The sequence below is a fragment of the Pinus tabuliformis genome, chromosome 3_1, assembly GCF_031772625.1.
Source record: "Pinus tabuliformis cultivar Carrire ecotype Pingquan chromosome 3_1, CPIR1, whole genome shotgun sequence".
NCBI classification, from domain to species: Eukaryota; Viridiplantae; Streptophyta; class Pinopsida; order Pinales; family Pinaceae; genus Pinus; species Pinus tabuliformis.
The window spans coordinates 297,148,586-297,160,311 of record NC_142301.1 but is presented as its reverse complement, the minus strand read 5'-3'; positions in this window follow the sequence as shown (position 1 = coordinate 297,160,311).

Here is an 11,726-nt window from a genome sequence, read left to right as displayed (position 1 = left end):
ACTTGAAACAACACTTGTAGAAGCTAAAATGCATTGAAAATGCCAATGGTCATTCAGTAAAATGAAGGAAACAACACTCATACAAGATGAAAACTAAAAAGTGATAGAAAAAGAGGCAAAAGGCATGAAAAGAAAAACTTACCCAGAAAAGTTGCGCTGACTGCGCTGACGGTTCCCAGATGCCTCAAGAATACCAGAGCTCCAAGATAGAATGTGGAGAATGAGCTATGAGGCATTGATTAAATATATTTGGAAAAAATAGGGGTTATGACACGCATGCCACAAATTTAGGAAAAAGTGACACCTAGCGGGAAGTTTCTAAAAATGGTTTTGCATGTAACTCCTGCTGCTAAAAATAGATCCCTAAAATCTAGGGATGTTTTTTCGCTTTTTGTTTTTTGGGAAAAGTTGCCCAATATGCAAATAAATATTGCACAGTTATATAGGGAACTAGAAAACCTATTGAGACATGAAACATACAGTTAGTGAGGGAGAGCTTCTCTGATGTTTCTGGATTGAGGTGCCTAGGATGTTTGGCTAACTCTCCACAGTTTTCCAGAGCAATGATGTTGGGATGCACTACACATTTCTGGAAGGAAGTGCAGCGGGCTAGTTCTGCACAATTTCAGAGAACATTGTAGCTGGCCTGGTTGCTCTGCGCATTTCTGGAAGATAGTGCAGCCTCGTCAATTTCTGCACAATTCCTGGAGGTAGTACAACTGGATAAAACTGCACAAATTTCCAAAGCAATGCTGACTAACCTACTCTGAGCAATTTCTAGAGAAAGGTTTCCTGGTCTTCTCTGCGCAATTTCTAGAGCGAGGTTTCTTGGCCTGCTCCGCATAGTTTCTAAGTGCAGGGCAGTTGCTGGGCTACTCTGTGCATTTCTAGAGAGGAAGACAGGTTGCTCTCCATATTTGCACAGTTTTTCCAGATAGTCATTTTGACCAGATGTGGACCAAGTGTTGGGTGTGCTTGTGGTTGAACGACGGAACACGTGATTTGTACATAAGTAGTGAAATGACAGATGAACTCAAATAAGCAAAAGTACCTCATCAGTAGCGGGTATGTGTGATGATTTCAAGGAGGGAGGCTCCAAAACAAAGTGAAGGAAATATTTTGGAGCATGGTTGTAGCCGCTACAACATTGGCAACAAACTCGTAGAACTCCAACTCTCTATATGGACCTTGTTCGTGAAAATCGAGTCTAACTCCTCCGGAGGTATTGTTAAATTCTTTGATCTTGATGGCTTAAACACTAAGCTTGAGTTAAAGATATAGTCCCTTACCATTCTCTTGATTGGTCAGCACACATTCCAATCCAATTCAAGTCAGTTGTTTCACTTGGGGATGAGGGGTATATTGGTACACAAGCAATAAAGATGGTAGAGTCTTAGTTTCATTTTTGGCGTTGCTCCACTACTAGCAAGCCTGGACAGTATCCCGGTAGAGTCATGCAGCGACACAAGCATCGCTTCGCTACCAGCGAGCCTAGTCAGTACCCTAGCAGAGCTACTTGCATCACCTCTCTACATAGGAAGCCTTTCTCTTTTTTCACCTTATTCATTTTTCATTTTTCATTTTTTTTATTTTTCAAAGAACTATGCATAGGCACTATTTTATTTCAGAGGTGGAAGAGGGATCCTGACTTATTGAGAGTAGAAGAGGTTGCCCCTTTAGAGAAATATTTTATGTATACCTCTGACACTATTTGTTAAGGTTTTCCCCCACACCTTACTTTACTTGACTGAGCTAACAAGATTTAACTAAAAAGAACTGATTAGAGTAGTTGGTACTAATTAAAGTGCAAGCGTTGTGTTTTCACCAAGACTCACTTGAACACAATGTATTTTCCATTAGGGTATCGTCGATTGAAGACAACAAGTTCTTTCATAAAGAGAGAGGACAATAAATAACCAAGTGTTGATAGAAGTAAAAGTCCTCTTGTAGTTTACCTTTCTTGTCTCGAGAGCCAAACATGCTTTCATGCGAAACTAAACCTATGGGCGAAAAAAAAGCAAACAAATTGAAAGGAAAGGATAGAAGAAATTGAAAGAAAAGCAAGAAAACAAAGTAAGAAAACAAGAAATGCAAACAAAGCAAACAAAGCGAGCATGCAAACCAAGAAAAACAAGAAAGAAAACACTACTCCTACTCCTAAGATAAATAATGCATGGGTCAGATCATGTGAGGTGATATTTCCAATGCAGCCATCGGTGCATTGGTTGACCCATGTTGGTGAAGGTGTGGTGTACGAGAACGATAAATGCATAAAATGGAAAACAGGAAAGATATAAAAATGAATACCAACACACTCCGAGTTTAAACATATCCACATAAAATAAGAGAATTAAAGCACAAGACAAGCATTCTACATTTGTATCATGATCATACTTCACAATGCATGCAGATGACAAAAATTTACACTCTTTTGATTGTGACAAATGAGTAAAGATGAGAAAAAAAGATAACTTATGTTTAGCAAGAATGCTCGTTGTATATGATTCCTCCAATGCATGAGCAATGGGATCATGTGATTCAAGTGGAGGATGTGAATTTTGTGAATTATATTGATCTTCCATGCAAACAGGTGAGTGATGATGAGCCTTAGGTGTTTCAACAAATTTCTGATCTACAATGGAATCAATCTCAAGTCAGTGAGAACTTGACATAACCATTAGCTCGGGCTGAAGTGCCTTGACATCTTGTGGGGTTTCCACTTCACCAATAGGTACATCATCGAAGATAGGTGGTTTAGAAAGATTGATAAGTAGTGAATCAACATCATGATCGAATGAAGGAGAAAAGAGATCACAACAACCATGACTAGAAAATTCGATATATTCATTGGCATCCCCATGATCTAATGAATCATACAAAGGTGTTGATGAGAATAAGGAATGTTCAACCTCTGAATTTTCAGAAAATATAGATGAAATACTGAGTGGATTTTCAAACACAAATGTGTCCTCTTCACTAAGTAATGACAGATTGACACCCGGTGTATTCTGTGAATGATCAGAAGTAAATGCATCTAGGAATGTATTCTCACACAGATAATCAACAATGGCAGAGTCACCAAAGATGTCAGGAAAACATGGATGAGGTGTGGACAAAAGGAGGTCATCCTTCACCATAGGTTCTTCTTCAGATTCCCACACATACTCATAAAAAATGATTGTGCAAGTTGGCTTCTCAACACCAACTCCATTGGCAACTTGATCCTTGTGAAGAATATGTGTGGAGTCCATAATGGCAGAACACAACATAGTACAATATGAAGGATCAATAGAACGTTGGGACGGAGCTTGAGGAACTAAATCCATGTGACAACGAACATTCTTGTCAGCCAAATCTGGGCACAGATCAAGAGCAGGTGGGGTGGGAGGATGTGATAGTTCAATAGATAGATGTGCACCTTCTCCCACCTCACACTGTGGGGCTAGAGTTATTTGATGAGATGAGGATGGACAGTCACCTGTGACAGTGACCTTGTCGTCCTTGGATTTGGCAGCTCTAACACCAAGGTATGCTGGGATGGGTTAGAATGATTGCAAGATATGTGGATTCTCAGATATGTGAAGAAGATACCGAAATCTTCCATTGATAAATTCCAGATCAGTTCCATCCTTAGGGAAATCATAGGCGATATTATGAAAAAGATACCAGAATTGTGCCAGAGATTCAATTGAAGCTTTCCATAATCGAAGAATTTTTTTATTAAGTTCTTGACGATCAAAGTTATGGAAAGCATGACATAACTCTAAAAGAAGGTGACCAAATGAGTGAATAGATCTTTCGTGAAGCATGTTAAACCATTCCAATGGATTCCCAAATGGATTCCCACAAAGTGTGAAATGAAAACAATGTGCAGGTCACATAATCCTCTCAAGATTTGATGTGTTCACATAGATTGGAAAAAGAAAGACTATGTTTATCCCAAGTTGTTAAGCCTTCACCTGCATATGTGTTTTGTGACAAGAGATTCTAGAACTCTTTTGGGATTTCAAAGTCATCTCCATAAGACAAACATCTCAAAGGATGAAGAGTAACATAAGACATAATAGATGAGTGAAGATTCAAAACATATTTTGAGAGCTCAGCTTGTCATCTGGCCCTCCTTCCAGTGCTAGAAATGTTGACTGTGTTGGACCCACCAACATGTCAAGGGGATCTGCCCCGTAAGAATTCCCAACTACACCTCAGACCGTTTTGAGTAGGTGTCCTAGTAGTGGGTAGTAAATTTATGCCTTGATTGTGATAGCATGCAGAGGTAAGCAAGATATACTTGTCAAAATCAAGTGTGTGACCTTGAAGCAAGTCAAGATAGATGCATGGGGAGGTTCTAACACACAGAAGGGGAAACAAAGTGTATCCCTTAGAAGCCTGTAATAGTACACAACCTGAAAGGAAAACACGATCTGAATGACATCATAAACTGGAAAGTAGAATAGTCAACTATCCAAACTAATGAGTTAAACCAACAACATGTTTCAATAAGATTCATACACTCACATACAGAATAGTCCATACATCAATGCATAAGTAAAACTAAATAAATTTCTAAAGTAACTAAATTAGTCGAACTACAATAACAACATATGCATGAAATGAGCTGGCTCTGTTATATTATATAAAGTGAAAGTTCCATCCATAAATACAACCATGATAGCCACTAGCCCCAATGGTGTAACGTTACAATTAACACTGCCTTCTCCTCCAAAGAGATGTACTGGATCTGCACTATGGAGAATCCAAGGCTCGTCCCAATACTCTCCAAGCCCTATTTAGGCAATGCCTAGCAAAAGATTGTCTCTAAAAGTCCCTTTCCATGAGTTATGATGTTCTATTTATAAAAAACTATGGGGTGACCCTTGGAATTCCCCTTTATGACTCTAGGACTACCCTCATGAATCTTTACATCACATATGACTATTTGTATTCCACTAATGAGACTTGGAATCTCACTTTACATCATGTTTACAAAAAATGATACATTTTCCACATATACCAATGTGGGACAAAATTGGCTTCAGTCATCTAGACAAGACAATATTAAGACTCAGACCACTTTGGAAAGACCAACTCATCAACCTTCTCTCCACGATCCTCGGTGACGAACTGATACCATGCTTAATAGTGTGCAATGGTGTTCTTATACTCTTTGATGAAGTCCTTATGGAAATGAACTCTTGTCTCCATTGCTTCTGGGTATACTATTTTGGAACCTCAGTCCAACTCATCCTGTAACATTCGCAACTTAGTCTTTAGCGTGGACAGACCAATGATGTACATCCGCATGTTATCCGTGCTGACTTAAAAATCTACGTTGGTGGATGTGAGATAAAACTGATCGAAGTAAACATTGAGCTCCAGTCTGACTTGGTCCTTCTCTTTGGCCTCGGTGAGTGCACAAATCGATAGGCTGCCATACTTCCTCATCATGGTCTCCAAACTCCTGTACAACCATGCATATGAAGCCTCGATACTAGTGATGAGTGACAGGAGTTCCTCATAGTTCCAGATCTGACTCTAGATGCGTGCTTGTCCAACTCCACTTGTGGCTTCATCATCTTATGCAACTAAAGGAGGGATCCCTTATTCCTCATTATCCATGTATGTACATGATCAACTGCGGCATGTATGTCTGCGAGCGTTCGCACTACCATGATGCATTGGTGTTGATGACCATGTAGGTGGACAAATGCATTGTGCACATTGATAAGCCTATTATACAGTCTCTTTGTGATTGTCTCAAGAGCTAATACTTTAGCCAGTATGGCCATGTTCATCTATGCTCTGGTGGATCCTGTTGATTGTTCCTCTCTCTGCTTGGTCGCTTGCAATTCCTTAGCCATACACTCATTTTCTTCTATCAAGAAGCTAACACTAAAGTTGGTGGATTCAACATAAGCCTTTGTAGCATCGGCCAAGTCAGTTGGATGTCTTTGTACATCTGACACAATCACCCATTCTTCCAAGTGCGCAGGTGATGCATGCTTATCTAGGGTGTGCGCTCTATGTTCTTGTACAACTCTATGTTGCTCCTCGTCAAAGGTTATGTTGTACATCTCTATTCTTGGATGGTCCCCAAGGAGGATGGTATCCCCTTGTTAGCTTAGGACTTGCTCTCCTATTGGAGTTGATGAAGCCTGTGGAGTGATCTTGGCTCCTGTTGGCATGAGTTCAGTATCATGATCATGTTTTGGCTGTTGCATCTCCATATCCATCTATTAAATTATCTGTTCATCCTGTAGAATAAGTTCCCATTCCTGTGACTTCTCACCCTATTACTCATCTGCAGCTGGTTGAGAGTCTTCAACCTGTATTGGTGTAGTTTGCATTGTCTGTATGCCTTACACTTCCTCCTGCTCTGGTTCCTGTTCCTATTCATGTTCCTACTATGCTTCCTTATCTCTTTTGCATAGCTCTTGTTCTTCCTTGAGCTTCTGTTGGACTTCTTGCAACATCCTCTCAGTATCTTCCAGCCTTTTATTTTCTCTCTTTCTTTGTGCAATCCTCCTATTGCATTGTCGCCTCTTCGCATCTATCTTTAGAGCTACCTTTTGCACAAGTGGGTCTTCCTTAAACTTGTATCTTTGCTCCATCTTGGTGCCTTTGACAATTTTCCTCTTTCCTTTGTCTTCATAGATTTTCTACTTACTTCTACTGTTGTTGTTGCTCCCCGTGGTGTTGCTACCTTGAGTGTTGTTAGCCACTCCATTGCAATGCTAACTAGTTCATTAAGCCTAGAGGAGTTGTAACAATATCTCCATGGGTCTTCCTCTAGCTAATGACATGCCCCATGGATCCAAGGGTAGTACACTCTCGCATAGTGGTCCCTACATAAACCACGTGGGTTGTATGGGTTGTAACTCCTGGTGCCGAATTTAAACTTCTTGAATTCTTTCATTTCGACACCTGCTTCTTTCAAACTCCCAACCACGTACAACCTAATTCACATAGGAAGCGTGGGCCACGGTGTCTTCTTCTTCATGTGTAATCTAGATGGCAACCCTGTCTAGATGTGGTATGAAACCTCCTGCATGACCAACTTGTTTGTGGCGAACCTTAGAAACACATGTGGAACTTTCTCCATGTTGTACATTCTAATGAATGTTCCCTCGGGTGAGGCGTACAATCTGCAATGTTTAGCAATGCCTCCATTGCTACCTAGGACATGCAAGGTGGATCCTGTTCAAAGATCATTGTGTACAAAGGGGCGATGAAATGGTCACATATTCTGGCCATGACTCCTCGGTAGCGACAATATGAGAGTAACTTGCAATACATGTTCACAGAACTTTCTAAAGGTGTCCATGCCCAGACCATGCCAAGAAACTATTGACGGGCATAGCTTGGATCAAGCAAGTATGTAGACATGAAGAAATTTTCTTGTTGATGCTTTGGCGGACTCTGAACATTGAACATATGCACTTTCAACTGGAGAGCCAACATGTCAGATTACTTGAATGGTTTTCCTTCATTTGCCATCTGATCCAACATAGCAACCCAACTTTGTGGGAAGGTCATTGTACTCCCTTGGCCATACAAGAAGCTTGTGAAGATGACCAAGAGGTTATATTCCTTCCTGAGTGTCTTCGTCTTGTATATTTGGTTGGGTGATGTCTTGAACTTTGCTACCTCCTTTACCCAATGCTTCAAGATATCTCTTGTGTTCGTGCTGCCCTTAGGAGTGTAAAATGGTGCACCCATCCTCCTCACTGGAAATGGAAAATGATATATCTCCTGATAATCCTCCATCCTGAAGGAAGCAAGCCTTGTTCTGCTAACACTACTCATTGTCATTGTCTCAGGATCAGTATGCAAGGCAATCGAATGGATCACATATGCGCAAGGGAACACTGGAAACCTACATGGAACATTGTATAGTCTTGACTTATGGATGTTCAGATAGACATGTCTATCCTCTAGATTCTCCTGAAATATGCTTGAAAGGATGATGTTGATGTCTTTCCATGTGACCTTGATATAATTGTATATGAACAAGTGTGTTTTTGTGTACAAAGGTAAGCTCATTGACCTCTGTTCAACCACGTCCCCGGTATTGCTCTCAGCTATGTCTTTGGATCTTGCTTTCTTGGAAGCTAGTTTACCTGTACTACTAAGAGATGGATGAACACCTATGATACCTGGAGAAAGAACAACACTCATGGCAATGCAAAATAAATTGAAAACAAAAAGAAACTTGAGGACTTGCACGTAACACACCTGGTTGTCTGTTTGGGAAAATTGCACAGTTTTGTCTCGAAGAAGCTGGGAGACTGATAGTTGAAACTATGCAAAACACAGTCCAGGCTTCCAATGAGATGATTGTCTATTAAAACTATGCATAGCACAATCCATATTGGCCTAATGAGGACTGGAGCTACACAATGTGTAGTTTCAGTCAGCATGACTGTTGGTTGAGAAAATGCACTGCGCAATCCCTGGGGCCAACTAGGCATTGTTTCCCAAAACTACGCAAAGCACAACCTAAGAAGCCAGTGGGAGACAAGCTCTGTGTAATTCCTAAGAGGAAGGCAAAGCCTTCCATCCCAAAAATGCACATCGCAAGCTTGGAAAGGCAAGGTTTGGGGCAAGGTAGCTCAGACCTACTGACGGGCCACTGAAAATCACTAAGGATTGAATGCGTGTGAAAAAATAGTGTAGATCTGAGTGAAATAAACATGCGTTCAATTCAAGAAAGTACATAAATCAATCAATTTACAAAACCAAGAAGCTGAAAAAGCAAGTCGCTGAAACGATGACTATGAGTGTAGAAACACTTTTATATGTATGGCACTAAGGAAAGGTAATGAAAAACTTGAAACAACACTTCTACAAGATAAAAATGCATTGAAATTCTAGCGGTCATTCAGTAAAATGAAGGAAACAACACTCATACAAGATGAAAACTAAAAAGCAACATAAAAAGTGGCAAAAGGCATGAAAAGAAAAACTTACCCAGAAAAGTTGTGTCGACTGTGGCGAAGGTTCCTAGATGCCTTGGGAATGCCAGAGCTCCAAGATCGAATGTAGAGAATGATCTCTCAAGCATCAATTAAATAGATTTAGTGAAATTAGGGTTTATGACATGCATGCCACAAATCTAGGAAAAAGCGACACTTTGTGGGAAGTTTCTAAAAAAGTTTTTGCATGTAACTCCTGCTGTTAAAAATAGATCCCTAAAATCTAGGGATGCTTTTTCACTTTCTTTTCTTTTTACTTTTTTGGGAAAAGTTGTTCAGTATGCAAAGAAGGATTGCACAGTTCTGGAGGGAACTGGACAACCTGTTGGGACATGCAATGAACATTCAGTGAGGGAGAGCTTCTGTGATGTTTGTGGACTGAGGGTCCTTGGTTGTCTGGCTAGCTCTGTGATGTTTTCCAGAGTAGTGATGTTGGGCTGCACTATGCATTTCTAGATGGCAGTGCAACTAACTAGTTCTATGCAATTCAAGAGAACAATGCAGCTGGCCTGGCTATTCTGTTCATTTATGGAAGACAGTGTAGCCTGGTCAGTTTCTACACAATTCCTGGAGGCAGTATAGCTGGCTAAAATTGCTCAAATTTCCAGAGCACTGTCAGCTGGCCTAATCTATGCAATTTCTAGAGTGAGGCTGTGTGGCCCACTCTATGCAATTTCTGAGTGTAGGACAACTACCGGGCTATTGTGCACATTTCTAGAGAGGAAGACAAACTTCTCTCCATATTTGTGCAGTTTTTCCTGACAACTGGTTTAACTTGGTGTGGACCAAGTGTTGGGTGTGCTTATGGTCAATCGATGGAACACATGATTTGTACACAAGAAATGATATATGAACTCAAATAAGCATAAATACCTCATCAGTGTAGCGTAACTGTGATGATTTCAAGGAGGAAGGCTCCAAAACAAAGTGAAGGAAAAATTTTGGAGGGTGGTTGTAGCCGCTACAACAAGCTTTCAACATGGTTATTTTGGCACATCATTTTATAATTATGGTTAAGGAAAAAAGGATGTAATATATTCTTAATCAACATATTAGTGCTTTGGATGCCATACCATCTTTTATATTGTGTTGTAGATGGTGGAGATAATATTATGAAAGTTAGAGGTATACCTCTACGCATTTGTTGATTTTACTAATTAATATTTTTAGGGTAAGTTACCCTATACTATATGTTAGTGTGATTGTTTCCACATCCCCATCTATTTCATAGGTAGACACATGTTTGAAATTTAAAAAGAAACACTAGCACAAATGTAATTTTCTTTTTTACATATACATATATGTGTATACATCCATTGATTGGTAATCTATTTTCCTTCTAATAATCATGAGTTGCAAGCATTATTTTTGGAATAGTAATTCCTATTTTCTTCCTAAATCCACGCACATACATTAGCCATTATAGTGCACATAGCCACTTCATATTTATGTGTTCATGGTTCATTGCAAAGGCTTGACCTTTAGACTTATACATATGTTTATTATAAATCCTTCGCGCTACATGTGGTATATATACACATTGTTTATTCTAGCTACATTTATGTGTATAATGTTTGTCAAAGATTTATTAGCATATAATGGTCTCATCGCTGTAGATCCTTTGATTCAGTTGTTGGAAACTCCTTTCACATCAAGGTTGATGTTATCATACATGTGGAGTTCAATCTCATTGGCACTTTCAATGCTAGCGATTCCACCTCCAGTATAGATGGTGTAGATTATGTAGCTAGGGTTTAGGGTAACTTATGGGCCTCCAAATTAGGTACAAATTAAGGCCCATATGACCTTATCAGGCACATAACGCCTATATCCAATCTATGCTTTTACACTTAATAATGTTATTTTAGCTTTAATACGTTCATTAGGAAGGTTTAGAGATAATTTCATATTATGTGCCTAATATTATTTGTTTTTGTAGAATTTTTTGAGAATATTGGGCAGATTATGAAGATTTGGATGATGAGATAATATAGGGAATTTCTCCTTGCTACATGATGGATGAATTTTGGATAATAAATTAACATTTTATTATGAAATTATTAAACAAATTCTGGAGATCTAGTGATTGAGAAAATCTAGGAATGCATTCACTGTAGGGAACCATCCACTTTTAAGGGATTTTAGATGCGAAACGTGTGTCCTTTCAAGGAGTATGCGTCCATCAATTTTTGTAACTACCAATTCGAATTGGTCTATAGGGGCATGCATTTCTTAGTCTTCTTGTGAAGAAAAATTGTCTACTTTCATTTCTAACAGGGATGCACCTTGATTGACCCTAGTAATGAAGTTTGGTGTCATTTTCAGCTTCTAAGGCTTGGTTTCCTTCATAAGAATCTAAGTATCATGGGGATTTTCCATCCCAATAGCCTTAGAGCCCTGCTATACAATTTCTTTATCTTCTTTGAATGTCTTGTTCACTTGCATCTTTTATTTATGGATATAGACTCGTTCATGCTTCATTTGTTGTAGGTTATATTGGTTAAATAATTGAAGTGAGTTGTTTTGTAGGTTAATTATAGACTCACAAGCATGATGAATCCTTAGAATAACTTTTCAAAGTCATATCCATTACTGATCTACTTAGATTGGTTTACTAATTCACAATTCTAGAATTTCTAGAAGTTTTTTGTAGCAAAATAGTAATAAATTTGTACTGAATTTCAGCACATGCTAATGATATTTTTCTGAGTTGATTCCACCTGGATTCAAGCCTAAAATCATTCAAATTAATAA